The 21,305-nt window shown below is 50.8% G+C and overlaps 1 long non-coding RNA gene across 2 annotated transcripts in view; it reads right to left on the bottom strand.

Moving 5' to 3' along the window:
- LOC140429075 (uncharacterized) overlaps positions 1 to 18,225 on the bottom strand; it is a 30,115-nt gene extending 11,890 nt beyond the window's left edge. For both annotated transcript variants that reach the window (XR_011948979.1, XR_011948980.1), the window contains exons 1-2: positions 17,890 to 18,225; positions 10,111 to 10,210 (exon numbers count right to left, since the gene is read on the bottom strand). This is a non-coding gene — a long non-coding RNA (uncharacterized lncRNA). The remainder of the gene's footprint in view (positions 1 to 10,110; positions 10,211 to 17,889) is intronic.
- Positions 18,226 to 21,305: the final 3,080 nt, after the last annotated feature.

Below are 21,305 nucleotides of genomic sequence, written 5' to 3'. Positions count from 1 at the left end.
TTCCCTCGCTTCCCTCAGTAACCTGGGATAGATCCCATCCGGACCTGGGGATTTGTCCACCTTAATGCCTTTTAGAATACCCAAAACTTCCCCCTTCCTTATGCCGACTTGACCTAGAGTATTTAAACATCCATCCTTAGCCTCAACATCCGTCATGTCCCTCTCATTGCTGAATACCGATGCAAAGTACTCATTAAGAATCTCACCCATTTCCTCTGACTCCACGCATAAATTCCCTCTTTTGTCTTTGAGTGGGCCAATCCTTTCTCTAGTTACCCTCTTGCTCCTTATATGCGATCAAAAGGCTTTGGGATTTTCCTTAACCCTGTTAGCCAAACATATTTCACGACCCCTTTTAGCCCTCTTTATTGCACGTTTGAGATTTGTCCTACTTTCCCGATATTCCTCCAAAGCTTCATCAGATTTAAGTCGCCTAGATCTTATGTATGCTTCCTTTTTCATCTTAGCTAGTCTCACAATTCCACCCGTCATCCATGGTTCCCTAATCTTGCCATTTCTATCCCTCATTTTCACAGGGACATGTCTGTCCTGCACTCTAATCAACCTTTCCTTAAAAGACTCCCACATTTCAAATGTGGATTTACCCTTAAAGAGCTGCTCCCAATCCACATTCCCTAGCTCCTGCCGAATTTTGTTATACTTGGCCTTTCCCCAATTTAACACTCTTTCTTTAGGACCACTCTCGTCTTTGTCCATGAGTATTCTAAAACTTATGGAATTTGTGATCGCTATTCCCAAAGTAATCACCGACTGAAACTTTAACCACCTGGCCGGGATCATTCCCCAATACCAGGTCCAGTATGGCCCCTTCCCGAGTTGGACTATTTACATACTGCTCTAAAAAACTCTCCTGGATGCTCCTTACAAATTCCGCTCCATCTACGCCTCCAACACTACATGAGTCCCATTCAGTGTTGGGGAAGTTAAAATCTCCCATCACGACCACCCTATTGCTCTTACATTTTTCTATAATCTGTCTACATATTTGTACCTCTACTTCACGCTCGCTTTTGGGAGGCCTGTAGTAAAGTCCCAACAATGTTACTGCACCCTTCCTATTTCTTAGCTCTACCCATATTGCCTCAGTGCTCGAATCCTCCATCGTGCCCTCCTTAATCATAGCTGTGATATCATCACTGACCAGTAATGCAACTCCTCCACCCCTTTTACCTCCCTCTCTATCCCTCCTGAAGCATCTATACCCTGGGATATTTAGTTGCCAGTCTTGCCCTTCCCTCAACCAAGTCTCCGTAATACCAATAACATCATATTCCCAGGTACTAATCCAAGCCCTAAATTCATCTGCCTTACCTGCTACACTTCTCGCATTGAAACAAATGCACCTCAGACCACCTGTCCCTTTGCGTTCTTCATCTCTTCCCTGTCTACTCTTCCCCTTAGTCACATTGAGTTTATTATCTAGTACCTTACTGGCTTTAGTTGCTGCCTCTTTACTGACCTCTAACTTCCTAATCTGATTCCCATCCCCCTGCCACATTAGTTTAAAACCTCCCCAACAGTGTTAGCAAAGGCACCCCCTAGGACATTGGTTCCAGTCCTGCCCAGGTGTAGACCATCCGATTTGTAATGGTCCCACTGCCCCCAGACCCGGTTCCAATGTCCCAAAAATCTGAACCGCTCCCTCCTGCACCATCCCTCAAGCCACGTATTCATTCTGACTATACTTGAATTTCTACTCTGATTGTCTCGTGGCACTGGTAGCAATCCTGAGATTACTACCTTTGAGGTCCTACTTTTTAACTTATCTCCTAACTCCCTAAATTCTGATTGTAGGACCTCATCCCGTTTTTTACCTATATCGTTGGTGCCTATATGCACCACGACAACTGGCTGTTCACCCTCCCCCTTAAGTATGTCCTGCAGCCGATGTGAGACATCCCTGACCCGTGCACCCGGGCGGCAACATACCATTCAGGAGTCTCGTTTTCAACCACAGAAACGCCTGTCTACTCCCCTTACGATTGAATCCCCTATGACTGTAGCACTGCCAGTCTTTTTCCCGCCCTTCTGTGCAGCAGAGCCAGCCACGGTGCCATGAGCCTGGCTACTACTGCCTTCCCCTGGTGAGTCATCTCCCCCAACAGTATCCAAAACGGTATACCTGTTTTGGAGGGAGATGACCGCAGGGGACACCTGCACTGCCTTCCTGCTCTTTCTCTGCCTTTTCGTCACCCATTCCCTGTCTTCCTCACCAATCCTAATCTGCGGTGTGACCAACTCACTGAACGTGCTATCCACGACCTTCTCAGCATCGCGGATGCTCCAAAGTGAGTCCATCCGCAGCTCCAGAGCCAACACATGAGATTGGAGGGGGCATCAGTGTGGTCACCGCTTTGTAACTATCACTGGTTTGCCCTGGGGGGGCTGGATGGGGGCTGTAGGGGATGGCGTCAGGCAGGGATTGAGAGATTTGGGGACTTATTCATTCAGGAAGGCTTCCCTACCTTGGAGGCATTAGAGGAGGAGTTTGAGTTGCCGAGTGGGAACGGATTTTGGTACTTACAGGTGCGGGATTTTGTCCGGAGGCAGGTTCCTGGCTTCCCTCGACTCCCCCTGAGGGGGTTACAAGATAAGGTGATGTCAAAAACAGAGGTTGGAGAGGGGAGGGTCTCGGAGATATACAAGGAGCTGATGGAGTGGGAAGGGGCCCCTATCAGAGAGGTGAAGAGGAAGTGGGAAGAGGAGCTGGGTGGGGAGATAGAATTCGATCTGTGGGAAAAAGCCCTGAAGAGAGTCAATTCATCCTCGTCGTGTGCCAGGCTTAGCTTGATCCAGTTTAAGGTGGTCCACAGGGCCCATATGACGGCAGACTGGATGAACAGGTTCCTTGAGGAGGTGGAGGACAGATGTGGGTGATGTGGGGGTAGCCGGCAAACCATATACATATGTTTTGGGCTTGTCCGAAATTGAGGGGATTCTGGCAGGGATTCGCGGACGTTATGTCAGAAGTCCTGGAAGGAAGGGTAACTCCGAGTCCAGAACTGGCAATATTTGGGGTAGCGGAGGATCTGGGGGCCGATGTTCTGGCCTTCTCCTCCCTGGTGGCCCGGAGACGGATTTTGCTGTAATGGAGGGATTCGGAGCCCCCGAAAGGCAGGAGTGTGGGTCAGCGATATGGCAGGGTTCCTAAGTCTGGAAAAAATAAAGTTCGCCTTGAGAGGATCAATTCAAGGGTTCGCCCTAAGATGGCAACCGTTCATAGACTACTTCAAGGAGAACTGACCGTCAGCAGTAAGGGGGGGAAGGGAAAAAGGCGGGGGGGGGGAGAAAAACAGGAGGCATGGCAATGTTACAACGGGACAAAGTATATAGTTTACGGGAGCTAGCGAATAGAGCACGGGGAGTAGGGGGCGTTGTTCTGTAGGTTGTTTCTTTTCTTTCTTTGCGTGTGTTGGCCCGCGCGGGTGTTTAAGTGATGTTAGTGTGTGAAACTGTCAAAATTACAAATGCCTCAATAAAATATTTTCTAAAAAAAAAGACACTGAACTGGACACAGTGCTCAAAGTGGATGTGAAACTGCACTGGACACCGTGCTCAAGGTGGACCTGAAACTGAACTGGACACAGTGCTCAAGGTGGGTTTGAGCAGAATTGAACAAAGTGCTCAATGTGGGTGTGAAACAGAACTGGGCCCAGGATAAAAAATAATTACCGGAAACAGACACGGTGCTCAAGGTGGGTTATGGACCTGTAGAGTTTGATTATTATGTCTCCTGAATTATATTCAAGAATGTCAATTATCTTTAAGCCTGTGCTGCTGCCAGCTCTAATGAAAGCAATGGAATAAAATCAGGTAAAAGGTTGTCATTGTCGGGAAAGGCAGTAAATTATCGCTAGAAATTCAAAGAATTGACCAGGTAAACTGGTCTAAACATAAATAATTAAACTCAGGAAGGTACAATTGTTTAAGTATACAGTGAGCAACATGATACAAAGCCATCATTGTGATGATTCTGTTTGGAACTATTCCAGCAGTGGTAAGCCAAACCTGATTGCTGCACAATGGGCTGTTTAACAATAGTAAGATGTGGACTGCAAACTGTAGAGGAGGCTTTTCTCTCTCTATCACAACCTTTTTTGTCTGCTCAGGTATCAGCGATAAACCTCAGCACCTCTGAATTTTCCTGCCAAGTCCTGCATAAGCTCCAACTACCTGCTCCTAAACCCTTCTCCCTCACGGTGTTGAAACCTCACATCATTTTCCATATTGCTTCACTCTGTCCCAGGTCCTCCAGACTGCGGAATACCTTGATCCCTCCATCTCTCCTCCCTCCAACAATTCATAGGGCTTCACAGTTCATCAAATTTACAGTGCAGACGGAGGCCATTCGGCCCATCGAGTCTACACCAGCCCTCGGAAAGAGCACCCTACTTAAGCCCACGCCATCCCCGTAACCCTACCTAACCTTTTGGACACTAAGGGGCAATTGATTCTCACCAATCCCCCTAACCTGCACACCTTTCGACTGTGGGAGGAAACCAGAGCACCCGGAGGAAACCCACGCAGACACGGGGAGAACGTGCAGACTCCGCACAGACAGTGACCCAAGCGGGAATCGAACCTGGGACCCTGGCGCTGTGAGGCAGCAGTGGTAACCACTGTGCCACCATGCTGCCCATTTCATCAAGTGAAAGTTGATGTCCTAGGGGACCCTTTGAGAGAGAACTGCTTGGTGCTGATTTAACCTGAGGATCACCATACTTCAGGCGAGGAAGAAGGTTGAGAAGACTGGGTTTTATAACCCGTACGAGACATACAGGGTTGGAAGTGAGTCTCGCTCAATATGAGCTCCCCAGCTAAGGGAGTTGGAGCCTTAAATCATCGGTTAAGTTTTGTATAAAGTTGGTCAAGTATGGTACCGACAGCACAGACCGGCTGGGATCAGACACATATTGTAAATATTAGAGGTTTTTCCGTTTTTCAAAAGATTTTTTTTTTTCAAATTTTTTAATATTTTACAATAATACCAAACCCACACAACATGTTACACCCCACCACCCACCCATACCTCCCCCTCCCCCCCGACCCCTCCCTCAGCAGTCAACGGTAACCAACTTGCCAAAATGCAGAATAAACAAACCCCAACTTTTGTGGAACCCATCACTCGCCCCCACCGCCCCCCCCCCACTCTCAGAACAAATTCCACCTTCTCCAGGGCTAAGAACCCAAACAGGCCCCCCCCCCCCCCCCCCCCCCCCCCCCCCGCCACGACAAGGCACAGGCTGGAGAAGCTGACCTCCACCCCAACAAGACAGCCTGCGAGCAATCAGCGAGGCGAAGGCTAAAACATCTGCCCCCGCACCCGCCCGCAGCTCCCGCCGGTCCGACACGCTGAATGTGGCTTCCAGGGGACCGGGCTCCATATCTACATGCAGAACCCGGAAATGGTGCTGAAAACCGCCCTCCAAAACCTTTCCAGCTTCGTGCAGGATCAAAACATATGGACACAGATCGCAGGACCCCACCCACATCGTTCACAGACATCCTCCACCCCCTCAAACAGCTGGCTCATCCTTGACTTTATCAGGCACGCTCTGTCCACCTTCAGCTGTATTCGCCTCAGCCTCGCACACAAAGTTGAGGCATTCACCCTCTGCAGCACCTCACACCACAATTCCTCCTCCAACGCTGCCCCAGCTCCTCTTCCTCCCAACTTAGCCTTAACCCCCTCTATGGACATCTTATCCTCCTCCAAAATCCTCCCATAAATTGCCGAAACGGACCCCCCCCTCTCCAACTCCCCTGCGAACAGGACCCCCTCCAACATCGAAGAGGTGGGATGACCTTCCTTGCAAAGTCCCGCACCTGCCTGTACCGGAAACTCTGTCCCCCCACACCCCAGCCCAAATTACAATACTGTAATGAACCGAGTTTTCTTCAACCTTCTCGGTTTGGAATTTGTTGTGTGAAAACAGGGCCTTCACGGTCACCTCAACAAGTGCAGGAATTGAACCTGTGCTGTTCCGTTGCTGCGTATCAGGAACCAGCCACCCAGCCAACTGAGCTAAACCAAATTAATACAAGGAGAGTAACCATTTATTGGATACCATGGTAAACACCTTCCACTTCTACAGGAAATACAGGCTCAACAAGGTACTTATATCAAAAGCCAGTAATAAAAATATAATTGCAAAAAGACATGGATTGTATTCGCTTCAAATGCTTATTGGAGGCAGACCAGAATGTTTCCTCTGTCACCATAGCCACAAGGCAAAGCATTGTAAGCACCATGTAACTAAATTGAGATTGGGCATTCTTGCGTAGTTCATTGTGGGATAGGTCTATCCAAACATTGGCTCAGATCTCACATTCTGGTCCCACCAACTCGAGGGGCTGGCTTAGCACAGGGCTAAAGAGTTGGCTTTTAAAGCAGACCAAGGCAGGCCAGCAGCACGGTTCAATTCCCGTACCAGCCTCCCCGAACAGGTGTCGGAATGTGGCGACTAGGGGCTTTTCACAGTAACTTCATTGAAGCCGACTTGTGACAATAAGCGATTTTCATTTCATTTCATTTTTCAGTCCTTTTCTCATCTTTAAGCTCATGAAACATTTGTGGCACAATTTGCTGGAGGTGCGACGTTATGACTTCGCAGCCAGGCCAATGAGACATCTGGCACCTTGGTGAACTAAGAGACTAAGATTCACCTCATCGTACAGCATCCTACCATCTATGAAAGATGATGGGCTTGTGGAAAAACAAGTCTACTACATTTATTACAAGTTTTCATCTGGCACTACCTTTGCTGATAGCTGAACAGCCCTATCGCTGAAAGGTAGCGTTCCACTACAAATGTTGCATGTTGTGGTTGTTCTTTTCAGAGTCTGTGGCCAAGTCGCTGTAGGCACGGTCATCGTGATGGTGTGTGCCAACCCAAAGGAGGTGTTGTCATTATCCTCTGTCACCAGCTCATGCGATAGTTGATGGTTAAGGCCTTCATTTTTTTTTTAATAAAGATTTTATTGAGGTATATTTTGGTATTATAACAACAACACAATAAACATGAAACTATAAACATAGAGCAAAAGCCGTCTCCCTCCCTTACAGGTCCCACCTTTATTAACCCCCTACTAAAAGCTAAACTAACACCCCCCTCCCTTCTGCTGACAATTAATTTTCCGCGAAGAAGTTGACGAACGGTTTGCCACCTCCGGGCGAACCCTAACAGTGACCCTCTCAAGGCGAACTTGATTTTCTCCAAACAGAGAAAGCTAGCCATGTCCGATAGCCAGGTCTCCGACTTCAGGGGCTTTGAGTCACTCCAAGCTAATCGTATCCGTCTCCAGGCTACCAGGGAAGCAAAGGCCAGAACGTCTGCCTCTTTCTCCTCCTGGATTCCCGGGTCTTCCGACTCCCCGAAAATCGCCATCTCTGGACTCAGTGCCACCCTTGTTTTTAACACCGTGGACATGACATCTGCAAACCCCTGCCAAAATCCCCTAAGCTTCCGACATGCCCAGAATATGTGGACATGGTTCGCTGGTCCTCCCGCACATTTTGCACACCTGTCTTCCACCCCAAAGAATTTGCTTATCTAGGCCACTGTCATGTGAGCCCGGTGAACAACCTTAAATTGTATCAGGCTGAGCCTGGCACATGTTACGAACGCGTTGACTCTACTAAACGTATCCATCCATAGACCATTCTCTATCTCTCCTCCCAGCTCCTCCTCCCACTTGCGCATCAGCTCCTCGGTCTGCATCTCTTCTGACCCCATGAGTTCCTTGTAAATGTCCGAGACGCTCCCTTCTCCTACCCACCCTCTGGAAACTACCCTGTCCTGAATCCCCCTTAGCGGTAGGAGCGGGAAGGTTGACACCTGTTTACGTAGGAAGTCCCGCACCTGCAGATACCTGAATTTGTTTCCCCTCGCCAACGCAAACCTCTCCAGCGTCCTCATACTCGGAAAGCTCCCCTCTATAAACATATCCCGCGTCCTCTCAATCCCTGCTCTACGCCATATCTGGAACCCCCCATCCATACTTCCCGGCGCAAACCGGTGATTATTACAGATTGGGGACCTGACCGATGCTCCCTCCGCTCCCACATGTCTCCTCCATTGCCCCCAGACTCTCAGGGCCGCCACCACCACGGGGCTGGTGGAGTAACCCGCCGGCGGGAACGGCAGAGGCGCAGTTACCAACGCCCCCAGACTGGTGCCCTTGCATGAAGCCGCCTCCATACGCTCCCATGCCAACCCCTCCCCCACCACCCACTTCCTGATCATGGTTATATTCGCCTCCCAGTAATAGTTACTAAAATTTGGCAGCGCCAGCCCGCCCTCTCCCCGACTCTGCTCAAGCATTACCTTCCTTACCCGCGGGGTCTTGCACGCCCAAACAAAGCCAGAGATCACTTTGTTGACCCGTTCAAAAAAGGACCGCAGAATAAAGATGTGGAGACATTGAAACACGAACAGGAATCTCGGGAGGCCCGTCATCTTCACCGTCTGCACCCTCCCAGCTAATGACAACGGGAGCGTGTCCCATCTCCGAAAATTGTCCTTCATTTGGTCTACTAGCCGGGCCAGATTTAATTTATGCAGCCGGTCCCATTCCCGCGCCATTTAAAATGCCTAAGTACCTAAAGCTTCCCCCTACTAATCTAAACAGCAGCTCCCCCAATCGCCTCTCCTGTCCCCTCGCCTGGACTGCAAACATCTCACTTTTCCCCATATTTAGCTTATACCCCGAAAACCGGCCAAATTCCCCTAGAATCCTCATGATTTCTTCCATCCCCTCTAATGAGTCCGATACATACAGAATGAGGTCGTCTGCATAGAGCGAGATTCTGCGCTCCAACCTCCCCCCCCCCCTCCCCCCCCAGACCAGCCCCTTCCAGCCCCTCGACGCTCTCAGAGCAATTGCCAATGGCTCTGTAGCTAGCACGAACAACAGTGGGGAGAGGGGGCATCCCTGTCTCGTCCCCCGGTGCAGTCTAAAATAGTCTGATGTTGTCCTATTCATCCGTACACTTGCCACAGGAGCCTGATACAGTAACCTGACCCAGTCAATAAAGACCCGCCCAAATCCGAACCGTCCCAGTACTTCCCACAGATAATCCCATTCTACCCGATCAAAAGCCTTTTCTGCATCCATTGCGATCACTACCTCCACCTCCCTACCTTCCGGGGGCATCATGATCACATGAAACAACCTTCTTACATTGGCCACCAACTGCCTACTATAAAAGTAAAAATGGGAAAATATGTCATTTGAAACATGGAAGTCTGGCATTACCTGGATAAGGCGACATGAGAGAATGTAGGGGAAAATCCCACGAAGGGTTAACAGCAGCTGCAAAAGAAGGTTTTGAAATGCAGATAGCCTTTATCAAACAGGCGTTAAGAAAACAGCTTGTGACTGCTCAAGCTGTAAAACTGATGCCTGTCTTTCAAGTCAAAGCAGATTGAACTTTTAGTTATATGGAAAAAAGCAATATTTTGCACCTTCTTTGAAGTTAATTGTTTTAGTAAGCAGCTAAAAAAGAATTGCCAGGATCTTCAGTTGAATTGGGTGACAAATGTTTAGGTGTGAAATTCTGCTGACTCCAGGTGAATATGGGAAGCTGGAGACAATATGACAACGGGAACACACATTAACCCCAAATCGGAGTCAGAGTTCTGAGCTAAGGGCACTATTTGATAATAAAGCAACTTTAGAAATGACAGACCCCTCTGGGATCAAAGCACTTTTGAACATTACAAGGGAAACAATGTAATCAAGAGTTTGATGAGCTGAAGTCATGCTCAATATGAATACATAGTCGTGTTAGAAATAATTCAGATTAAAGATACCTTGTACGATCAAGAGTAAAATAAAGTTACTTTACGATAATGTCATATAAACTTAATAACTGCTAGAAGGGGAATATAAACCCTAAAAAAGGGGACAGCTAGCAGAGTCAGCTCTCATAGCTCGGTCATGGGAAAGATAGAGCACAGAAACCGAGCGGAACAGCAAATCCATCTGAGGAAGACCAAAAGCTAAAGAAGAGAGAGTCAGCTCTCATAGCTGCCCTCAGTCATGGGGTGAATAGAACATAGCAATCGAGCAGAACAGCGAACCCACCTGAGGAAGACCAAAAGTTAAAGAAGAGAGATTGTCAAGGTGGACCTGAAGGTCTTTTTAACCAACCAGGAGAATCCAGAAGCAAGCTCCTTTTACTTTTCTGTAAAGACAGTGATTGCATCTTTTAAAAGAAAAAATATAATAATAAAATAACTTAAAGTTTTAACCTGAAACAATGGTTATTACAAAGTCTACTTTACTTACTCGGCAATGCAGGACCCAGGATCGATGCTCCTAAGTGGTAAGTAGATAAAATTCTTCTATGAAGATATGGGTTATACCGGGGATAACTTGAAAATATGGTTTGACCCGAATAGCACCCACCTAAGCCTGCATAGGAGTCAGGGAGTGAGAATCCCTGTTCACCATTTAGAATGTCTTATTGGCCCTTTTTGGTATAGGGGGAATTCTAAGAATAGTGGTGAGTTTTTTACTTCATGGCGCCCAACGTGGGGCCTAGAATATTAGAAGTTTCTAGGTAAAGTGAGGCTAGAGTATTAGAAGTTTCTAGTTAAGCAGAGTGGAGGTTAGAATAATAGAAGTTTCTAACCAACACAGGGGCTAGAATATTAGAAGTTTCTAGTTCCCAAACAACGATTAGAATATTAGAAATTTCTAACCGGCACAAAGGCTAGAATATTGGAATTTTCTAGCCTATGTGTGAGTCAGACTTTACCTGCCGAGTTTAGTTTGGAAAGTCATATGTGATTGACTTTTGTAAGGATATTCTGTGGATCGAGGGGGCATTGGAGGGATTGGACCAGGACTGGAGCGGTTAAAAAAGTGATCTTGGGGCAGCGAAAAGTGCGAGGGAGGAAAAGCAAGATGGCGGCGGGTGGAGACCAAGCAGCTTGGCGCAGTGGTCGCAGGAGCACCAGGAGTTTCTTAAACGCTGCTTTGAGGAGCTGAGGACAGAAATGCTGGCGCCAATGAATGCGGCGATTGAGAAGCTTGTGGAGACTCAGAAGGCCCAAGGTGCGGTGATCCGGGAGGTGTGGCAAAAAGCCTCGGAGAACGAGGGTGAGATCTTGGGCCTGGCGGTGAAGGTGGAGACGCACGAGGCGCTGCACAAGAGGTGGGCGGAAAAATTTGAGGACCTGGAGAATAGGTCGAGGAGGAAGAATCTTCGTATTCTGGGTCTCCCTGAAGGAGTGGAGGGGCCCAATGCCGGGGCATATATGAGCACGATGCTCAATTCGCTGATGGGCGCGGGAGCTTTCCCGAGGCCCCTGGAGCTGGATGGGGCTCATCGGGTCCTGGCAAGGAGACCCAAAGCCAACGAGCCGCCAAGGGCTGTAGTGGTGAGGTTCCATCGCTTTATGGACAGAGAGTGCGTCCTGAGATGGGCCAAAAAAGAGAGGAGCAGCAGGTGGGAGGACACGTAGATCCGAATTTACCAGGACTGGAGTACGGAGGTGGCTAAGAAGAGGGCTGGTTTCAACCGGGCTAAGGCGGTGCTCCATCGGAAGGGGGTGAAGTTCGGGATGCTGCAGCCAGCGCGATTGTGGGTCACGTTCCAAGATCGGCACCACTATTTTGAAACGCCTGATGAGGCTGAAACTTTATCCAGACTGAAAAGTTGGACTCAAATTGAGGGTTTGTCGTGGGGGGATGTTTGCTGTGTTTACTGCATTTGGGGAATGTTCTTTTTGTTTGAGTGTTGGGTGGCGATGGGTGAATGGATTTGATGTGGGGGCTGTGGGAGAGTGTGGGCATCGGTGTTGGAGAGGCAGGGCCCCACGGAGGAAGAGGGGGGGTGGAGGCCCGGGGATGGGGAGTTGGGGAAAGGCCGCAAAAAGAGCTGCGCCAGAGGGGGCGGGGCCGGCTCAGGAAAGCGTGGGCTTTTTCCCGCGGTAGGGAAGGATGGGGGTGGGGCCGGGAGGGGGGGGGGGCGGTGCTGGAGAGGAGCGCATACTGACTGCCAAGGGATGGGGGGATTCTCACACTGGGGGATCGATGGAATGGGGGGAGAGGCCGGGGTCAGCAGGAGTCAGCTGACTTGCGGGAGTGTCATGGGGGGAGCAAAATGGCTCGATGAGGATCTAGCGGGGGGGGGGGGGGACTGGGCTGCTGCTGCATTGGCCAAAAGGAGAGGTAGTTAGGGGTCCGCCGCCTGGGGGACTGGAGGGTGCGGGAGGCGCGGGCACGTGGCTGGCCTCGAAAAGGAGATGGCTAGTCGGCAGGGTGGGGGGGGGGGGGCGAGTAGCCCCCCGATCCGGCTGATAACTTGGAATGTGAGGGGCCTGAAGGGCTGGTCAAGAGGGCCCGGGTGTCCGCGCACTTAAGGGGACTGAAGGCAGACGTGGTTATGCTCCAGGAGACACATCTGAAGGTGACAGATCAGGTTAGGCTGAGAAAGGGATGGGTAGGGCAGATCTTTCATTCAGGGCTGGATGCGAAGAACAGAGAGGTTGCAATACTGGTGGGGAAGCGGGTGTCGTTCGAGGCAATGAATATTGTAGTGGATAATGGAGGTTGATATGTGATGGTGAGTGGGAGGTTGCAGTGGGTGCGGGTGGTACTGGTGAACGTATATGCCCCGAATTGGGATGATGCCGGATTTATGAAACGCATGCTGGGTCGGATTCCGGACCTGTAGGTAGGAAGCTTGATAATGGGGGGGGGGGGGGGGGGGGGGGACTTCAACACAGTGCTGGACGCAGCACTGGACCGTTCTAGGTCCAGGACGGGTCAGAGGCCGGCTGCGGCCAAGGTGCTCAGGGAGTTTATGGACCAGATGGGGGGAGTGGACCCATGGAGGTTTGCCAAGTCACTGGACAGGGAATTTTCCTTCTTTTCCCACGTCCATAGAGCCTACTCCCAGATAGATTTTTTCATTTTGAGTAGGGCGCTAATCCCGAAAGTGGAGGGAACGGAATATTCGGCCATAGCCATCTCAGACCACGCCCCGCACTGGGTGGAGCTGGAGTTGGGGGAGGAGAGGGACCAGCGCCCACTGTGGCGCCTGGATGTGGGACTGTTGGCGGATAAGGGGGCGTGCGGGCGGGTGCGGGGGTGTATTGAAAGATATTTGGAGGCCAACGACAATGGGGAGGTGCAGGTGGGGGTAGTCTGTGAGGTATTGAAGGCGGTGGTCAGGGGGGAGCTAATCTCCATTAGGGCCCACAGGGAGAAGAGAGAGGGGAGGGAGAGGGAGAGGTTGGTGGGGGAGATTTTAAGGGTGGACAGGAGGTATGCAGAGGCCCCCGAGGAGGAGCTACTTAGGAAGCGACGGAACCGCCAGACGGAATTCGACCTGTTGACCACGGGGAAAGCAGAGGCACAGTGGAGGAAAGCGCAGGGGGCGACGTATGAGTATGGGGAGAAGGCGAGTCGGATGCTGGCACATCAGCTTCGTAAGAGGGAGGCAGCGAGGGAGATTGGTGGAGTTAAGGATAGAGGGGGGAATACGGTGCGGAGTGGGGTGAGAATAAACAAGGTATTTAAGGACTTAGAACATAAGAACATAAGAACTAGGAGCAGGAGTCGGCCATTTGGCCCCTCGAGCCTGCTCCACCATTTAATGAGATCATGGCTGATCTTTTGTGGACTCAGCTCCACTTTCCAGCCCGAACACCATAACCCTTAATCCCTTTATTCTTCAAAAAACTATCTATCTTTATCTTAAAAACGTTTAATGAAGGAGCCTCTACTGCTTCACTGGGCAAGGAATTCCATAGATTCACAACCCTTTGGGTGAAGAAGTTCCTCCTAAACTCGGTCCTAAATCTACTTCCCTTATTTTGAGGCTATGCCCCCTAGTTCTGCTTTCACCCGCCAGTGGAAACAACCTGCCCGCATCTATCCTATCTATTCCCTTCATAATCTTATATGTTTCTATAAGATCCCCCCTCATCCTTCTAAATTCCAACGAGTACAGTCCCAGTCTACTCAACCTCTGCTCGTAATCCAATCCCTTAGCTCTGGGATTAACCTAGTGAATCTCCTCTGCACACCCTCCAGTGCCAGTACGTCCTTTCTCAAGTAAGGAGACCAAAACTGAACACAATACTCCAGGTGTGGCCTCACTAACACCTTATACAATTGCAGGGATGGGGATCTGTACAGGTCTGAGCCCCCAGGGGGTAGGAGGGGATGCGACAATTCCTAGATCAGCTGAGGTTCCCGAGGGTGGAGGAGGAGGAGGTGGCTGGTTTGGGGGCGTCGGTTGGGCTGGAGGAGCTGGTTAAAGGATTGGGGAGCATGCAGGCGGGGAAGGCCCCGGGGCCGGATGGGTTCCTGGTTAAATTCTACAGGAAATAAGTGGACCTGCTGGGCCCGTTGCTAGTGAGGACTTTTAATAAGGCGAGGGAGGGGGGGACCTTGCCCCCGACAATGTCCAAGGCGCTGATTTCTTTGATCTTGAAGCGGGACACGGATCCATTGCAATATGGGTCGTATAGACCGATCTCACTCCTCAATGTTGACGCTAAGTTGCTGGCGAAGGTGCTGGCTATGAGAATTGAGGACTGTGTCCCGGGGGTAATTCATGAGGACCAGACAGGATTTGTGAAGGGTAGGCAACTAAATACAAATGTGCGGAGGCTCCTCAATGTGATTATGATGCCCTCGGTGGAGGGGGGTAGCGGAGGTAGTGGCAGCTATGGACGCGGAGAAGGCCTTTGATCGTGTGGAGTGGGAGTGTCTTTGGGAAGTGTTGCGGAGGTTTGGGTTTGGGGAGGGGTTCATCAGTTGGGTCAGGCTGCTATATAGAGCCCCAGTGGCGAGTGTGGCTACGAACCGGCGGAGGTCAGAGTACTTTCGGCTGTACCGGGGGACGAGGCAGGGGTGCCCCTTATCCCCCTTGTTGTTTGCATTGGCAATTGAGCCGCTGGCCATGGCACTGAGGGAGTCCAGGAAATGGAGGGGATTGGGCCGGGGGGGAGAGGAACACCGGGTGTCGTTGTATGCCGACGACCTGTTGTTGTATGTGGCAGATCCAGTGGAGGGGGATGGCGGAGGTCATGCGGATCCTTAGAGAGTTTGGGGACTTTTCGGGGTATAAATCAACGTAGGGAAGAGTGAGCTCTTTGTGGTGCATTCAGGGGTCCAGGGAAGGGGGATAGACGAGCTACCGCTGAAGAGGGCAGAAAGGAGCTTTCGGTACCTTGGGATCCAAGTAGCTAGGAGCTGGGGGGCCCTACTCAAGCTCAATTTGACGCGGTTGGTGGAGCAGATGGAGGAGGATTTTAAAAGATGGGATATGCGCCACTCTTACGAGCGGGTAGCGTGCAGTCGGTCAAAATGACGGTCCTCCCGAGGTTTCTCTTTGTGTTCCAGTGCCTTCCCATTATGATCCCCAAGGCCTTTTTCAAACGGGTAAGCAGGAGCATCATGGGATTTGTGTGGGCGAATAAGACCCCGAGGGTGAAGAGAGTGTTTCTGGAGCGTAGCAGGGACAGGGGGGGTTGCTGGTGCTGCCGAAAATGTGTGGCTATTATTGGGCAGCCAATGTGGCGATGATCCGTAAGTGGGTAATGGAGGGAGAGGGGGCAGCGTGGAAGAGGCGAGAGATGGCGTCCTGTGTGGGCATGAGCCTGAGGGCGCTGGTGATGGCACCGTTACCGCTCTCGCCGACAAGGTACACCACGAGTCCGGTGGTGGCGGCGACGCTGAAGATCTGGGGGCAGTGGAGGCGACACAGGGGCGAGGTGGGAGCCTCGGTTTGGTCACCGATTCGGGAGAATCATCGGATCGTCCCGGGAAGTATGGATGGGGGGTTTCGGAGCTGGCATCGGGCAGGGTTTAGAAGAATGGGGGACCTGGTCATCGATGGGACGTTTGCGAGCCTAGGGGCTCTGGAGGAGAAGTTTGGGCTACCCCCGTGAAACGCTTTCAGATACATGCAAGTGAGGGCGTTTGTGAGGTGGCAGGTGAGGGAATTCCCGCTGCTTCCGGCATGTGGGATTCAGGACAGGGTGATTTTGGGTATATGGATTGGAGAAGGCAAGGTTTCGGCGATTTACCAGGAGCTGAAGGAAGAGGAGGAGGCCTCGGTGGAGGAGTTAAAGGGCAAGTGGGAGGAGGAGCTTGGGGAGGAGATAGATGAGGGTCTGTGGACTGATGCCCTGAGTACGGTTAATTCTTCCTCCTCTTGCGCCAGGCTCAGCCTAATACAGTTCAAAGTTACTCACAGAGCGTATCTGACAGGGGCGGGGTTGAGTAGGTTCTTTGGGGTGGAGGACAGATGTGGGAGGTGCTCGGGGAGCCCAGCAAATCACGTTCATATGTTCTGGTCGTGCCCGGCGCTGGATGGGATTTGGAGGGGTTTTGGGAGGACTATATCCAAGGTGGTAAACGCCCGGGTCAAGCCGAGCTGGGGATTGGCATTATTTGGGGTATCGGACGAGCCGGGAGTGCAGGAGGCGAAAGAGGCCGGTATTCTGGCCTTTGCGTCCCTGGTAGCCAGGCGGAGGATTTTGCTACTATGGAAAGATGCGAAGCCCCCTCGTGTGGAAGCTTGGATCAATGACATGGCAGGGTTCATTAAGCTGGAGAGGATAAAGTTTGCCTTGCGAGGGTATGTGCAAGGGTTCTCCAGGCGGTGGCAACCGTTCCTAGACTATCTCGAGGAGCGTTAGGAGGAGGTCAGCAGCGGCAGCAGCCCAGGGGCGGGGGGGGGGGGGGAATCGAGGGGGGGTTTCTTTTTGAATAATTTTTGAAATTTGAATAAATATATATTTTTAAAAAAGAGTTTATGGATTCTCGTGCCTGCTCTGAGCTGAGACACCACCTTAGCCGTGAGCTCCACTAAAACGGCTATATCTAATGCTGTTTTCCGACTTAGATTTCATCCTGATAATAAACTCCTCTGAATGGCTTCATTCCTCAACCCACAAACCAAGCGGTCTCTAACTATATCATCTAACAAGTCGCCAAACTCGCCAAACTCTGCACTTGAGGGTTGCAACGATCTGCGCAATATTTTCCCCTTCTAATTGATTCCTAAACCTCTCCATGATAATTGATGGCTTTGGTCTTCTAATATTTTAACCAATTCTTGATACGTTTTATCACCAGGATTCTTGGGCTGAACCCAACTTCTTAATAAATTGAAAGTTTTGTTTCCAATTGTACTTAAGAATGCAGGGGCCTTAATATTTTCTGAAATGTTATTGGTTAGGATACATTGGGGAATCTTTCTGAGTATGATTTCCAGTTCTGAGTCTTCATCGAACTTTGTGCCACCGTTTCCTGCCATTTTTCAGCCTTCGCAACTTTTTTGAAATGACTGGCCCAGTTAAACAAAGTTGAATTGCCAATTATAACAGCTTGCGATGCGGGAATCTTTTATTCTCTGTTCCATTCTACAACTGTGCCTTACGTGTTATCATAGATTATCATAGAATTTACAGTGCAGAAGGAGGCCATTCGGCCCATCGAGTCTGCACCGGTTCTTGGAAAGAGCAAAGTGCCCAAGGTCAACACCTCCACCCTATCCCCATAACCCAGTAACCTCACCCAACACTAAGGGCAATTTTGGACACTAAGGGCAATTTATCATTGGCCAATCCACCTAACCTGCACATCTTTGGACTGTGGGAGGAAACCGGAGCACCCGGAGGAAACCCACGCAGACACGGGGAGAACGTGCAGACCCCGCACAGACAGCGACCCAAGCTGGAATCGAACCTGGGACCCTGGAGCTGTGAAGCAATTGTGCTATCCACAATGCTACCGTGCTGCCCCTGTTGTGAGCTCCGCAGCCTGAATTCTTCAAGGTGCCGCAGTATATTTGATTGTGGCTCTTCCTTTTGAATTTGCCCCACAAAACCTTACCACTTCCGATGCCGGGTGCGATCGCTGACCTCCTGCTGATCTGCCTGAACGTCGACCGTTGAAAGTTCGATTTTATTTTCTTCGAAAAATTCTGTTTTATCTGATCCGTTCTTGGTTGCCGGTTCTCTTTTTATCCTGTTGTATCTTTGTACTTGCAGGCTCATAGAATGTAACTGCGAAGCCCGCGGGGTTGAACGCAATAATTAACAGAGGTTTATTGGATTGCTGTTTACTGCACAACAAAGGCTTGATCCAGACTCAGGGCAAAAGTCCGCAAAGTGGCCGATGATGTCACGGACTATCAGGTGACGAAGACGACAACAACCCACATATGCAACATTTTCCTCGGCAGGTTTTGTCAGCGGTGCTTTGCTGCTGCCGTCCTCCCCCCCCCCCCCAACCATTCTGTACTTTTTAGTAAGGCTGCCAACAGGCCTCCCAGTCGGAGTTAATGGCCACGGCGCTGTTTTGTAAATCAATCCGCTGGCATCAGACAGGGACTTTCCACTTCCACAAACCATTAAATGCTGCAGCAATCATGCTCGGGTGAAGGCTGGATCCTATTTTTTTAATGTTGTACTTACGGGACATCGAGCGAATAAACCAGAGGTTAAGAGCATTGGAAAGAATGTTAATAATAACTGGAACAGTCAGAACGGAATGAGTTTCAATTGCGGGAAAACATGTGGCTATCGGGGCTTTACAAGGACTCACTCAATTCACTGCAGCAAACTCACTTGAAACAATAAAAGTAATAATCTTTATTAGTGTCAACATTTTCTTTCAACCCGAACCTTCCCTCTGAATGGCAGAGGCCTTGAAATTGCAATGCAGCCTCCCTGCTTCAAGCCACTCGCACAAAATGGGACTGAGTTTTCAGTCTGGTGTGCGGGGAAATTCATCACCTTGCTTAAGGGTCTCCAAATCAGCGCAGGTGGGGTTCTGGACTGCGGGCGGCTTTGCCAGTCGTTACACTAGAATTACGTCCTTCGGCACTGATCACTTCCAGAATGAAGGAGAAGTGTGCTTGTATGGAGCCAACAGATACAGGCAGTATTGGTCTGAGAATAAACCAATCTGTTCACAACTTTGGTGTCATTTAATCCAGAGATAAGGGGCGAAATTCTCTGGAAACAGCACGATGTCCGCCGACTGGTGCCCAAAACGGCGCAAATCAGACGGACATCGCGCCGCCCCAAAGGTGCGGAATGCTCCGCATCTTTGGGGGCCGAGCCCCAATCTTAAGGGGCTAGGTTCGCGCCGGACGAATTTCCGCCCCGCCAGCTGGCGGAAAAGGCCTTTGGTGCCCCGCCAGCTGGCGCGAAAATGACAACTCCGGGCGGCGCATGCGCGGGAGCGTCAGCGACCGATGACAGTTTCCCGCGCATGCGCAGTGGAGGGAGTCTCTTCTGCCTCCGCCATGGTGGAGACCGTGGCGGAGGCAGACGGGAAAGAGTGCCCCCACGGCACAGGCCCGCCTGCGGATCGGTGGGCCCCGATCGCGGGCCAGGCCACCGTGGGGGCACCCCCCGGGGCCAGATCACCCCGCACCGCCCCCAGGACCCCGGAGCCCGCCCGCGCCGCCTTGTCCTGCCGGTACGGTAGGTGGTTTAATTTACGCCGGCGGGACGGTCATTTTAGCGGCGGGACTTCGGCCCATTCGGGCCGGAGAATCGAGCAGGGGGCCCGCCAACCGGCGCGGCGCGATTCCCGCCCCCGCCGAATCTCCGGTGCCGGAGACTTCGGCAACCGGCGGAGGCGGGATTCACGCCAGCCCCCGGCGAATCTCCGACCCGGCGGGGGGTCGGAGAATCTTGCCCAAGATCAGAAGACCAGAAGACATAGGAGCAGAATTCAGCCACTCGGCCCATCGAGTCTGCTTCGCCATTCAATCATGGCTGATATTTTTCTCATCCCCATTCTCCTGCCTTCTCCCCATAATCCTGATCCCCTTATTAATCAAGAACCTATCTATCTCTGTCTTGAGTGAGTTCTCCCAGTGAGACAGAGAGAAGACAGCCAGGAGTGAGACAGCAAAGAGTGAGTTTGGGAATTTGAATCGAGGTGGGAATTGGAAGCTGGGTGGGGAGGAAGTGCTTTTTGTGACTGGTAAGTAGTGTTTCTGTTTTTCTGTTTCTTTTCATTGGTATATTTATTTATTTTTTTCTTCGTTGTTTACGTATTTATTTAATTTTTTTTGGGGGGGGAATTGAAATTGTTGAAGTTAACCGAAGGTTTAAGGCATGGCAGGAGATCTCAGACCCGTGTCATGCTCCTCGTGTGCGATGTGGGAGCTCAGGGACATGTCCACTGTCCCTGGCTCCTTCACGTGCAAGAAGTGTGTCCAGTTGCAGCTCCTGTTAGACCGCTTGACGGCTCTGGAGCTGCGGATGGACTCACTTTGGAGCATCCGCGATGCTGAGGACGTCGTGGATAGCACGTTTAGCGAGTTGGTCACACCGCAGGTGAAAGGTACTGAGGGAGATAGTAAATGGGTGACCAAAAGACAGAGCAAGAGTGGGAAGGCAGTGCAGGTGTCCTCTGCGGTCATCTCCCTGCAAAACAGATAGACCGCTTTGGATACTGTTGAGGGAGATGGCTCACCAGGGGAAGGCAGCAGCAGCCAGGTTCATGGCACCGTGGCTGGCTCTACTGCGCAGCTGGGCAGGAAGAAGAATGGCAGGGCTATAGTGATAGGGGACTCAATTGTAAGGGGAATAGACAGGCGGTTCTGCGGACGCAATCGAGACTCCAGGATGGTATGTTGCCTCCCTGGTGCAAGGGTCAAGGATATCTCGGAGCGGCTGCAGGACATTCTGGGGGGGGAGGGTGAACAGCCAGCTGTCATGGTGCACATAGGCACCAACGATATAGGTAAAAAATGGGACGAGGTCCTACAAGCTGAATTTAGGGAGCTAGGAGTTAAACTAAAAAGTAGGACCTCAAAGGTAGTAATCTCAGGATTGCTACCAGAGCCACGAGCTAGTCAGAGTAGGAATGTCAGGATAGAGAGGATGAATACGTGGCTTGAGAGATGGTGCAAGAGGGAGGGATTCAAATTCCTGGGACATTGGAACCGGTTCTGGGGGAGGTGGGACCAGTACAAATCAGACGGTCTGCACCTGGGCAGGACTGGAACCGATGTCCTGGGGGGGTGTTTGCTAGAGCTGTTGGGGAGAGTTTAAACTAATGTGGCAGGGGGATGGGAACTGATGCAGGAAGTTGGAAGGTAGTAAAACAGGGACAGAAATAAAAGGCAGTAAGGGGGAAAGTGTAAGGCAGAGAAGCCATAGTCAAAAATCAAAAAGGGCGACAGTATAAGGTACAGTGACTGAGGGATGCTCAGTGAATAGGACCAGGAATACTAAAAGAAATAAAACGGGAAGTGAAAACATTAATGGTAAGCGACGCGGCAG

Source organism: Scyliorhinus torazame, chromosome 9 (assembly GCF_047496885.1).
Source record: "Scyliorhinus torazame isolate Kashiwa2021f chromosome 9, sScyTor2.1, whole genome shotgun sequence".
Taxonomy (NCBI): domain Eukaryota; kingdom Metazoa; phylum Chordata; class Chondrichthyes; order Carcharhiniformes; family Scyliorhinidae; genus Scyliorhinus; species Scyliorhinus torazame.
This window is presented reverse-complemented; position numbering and strand designations above follow the sequence as displayed.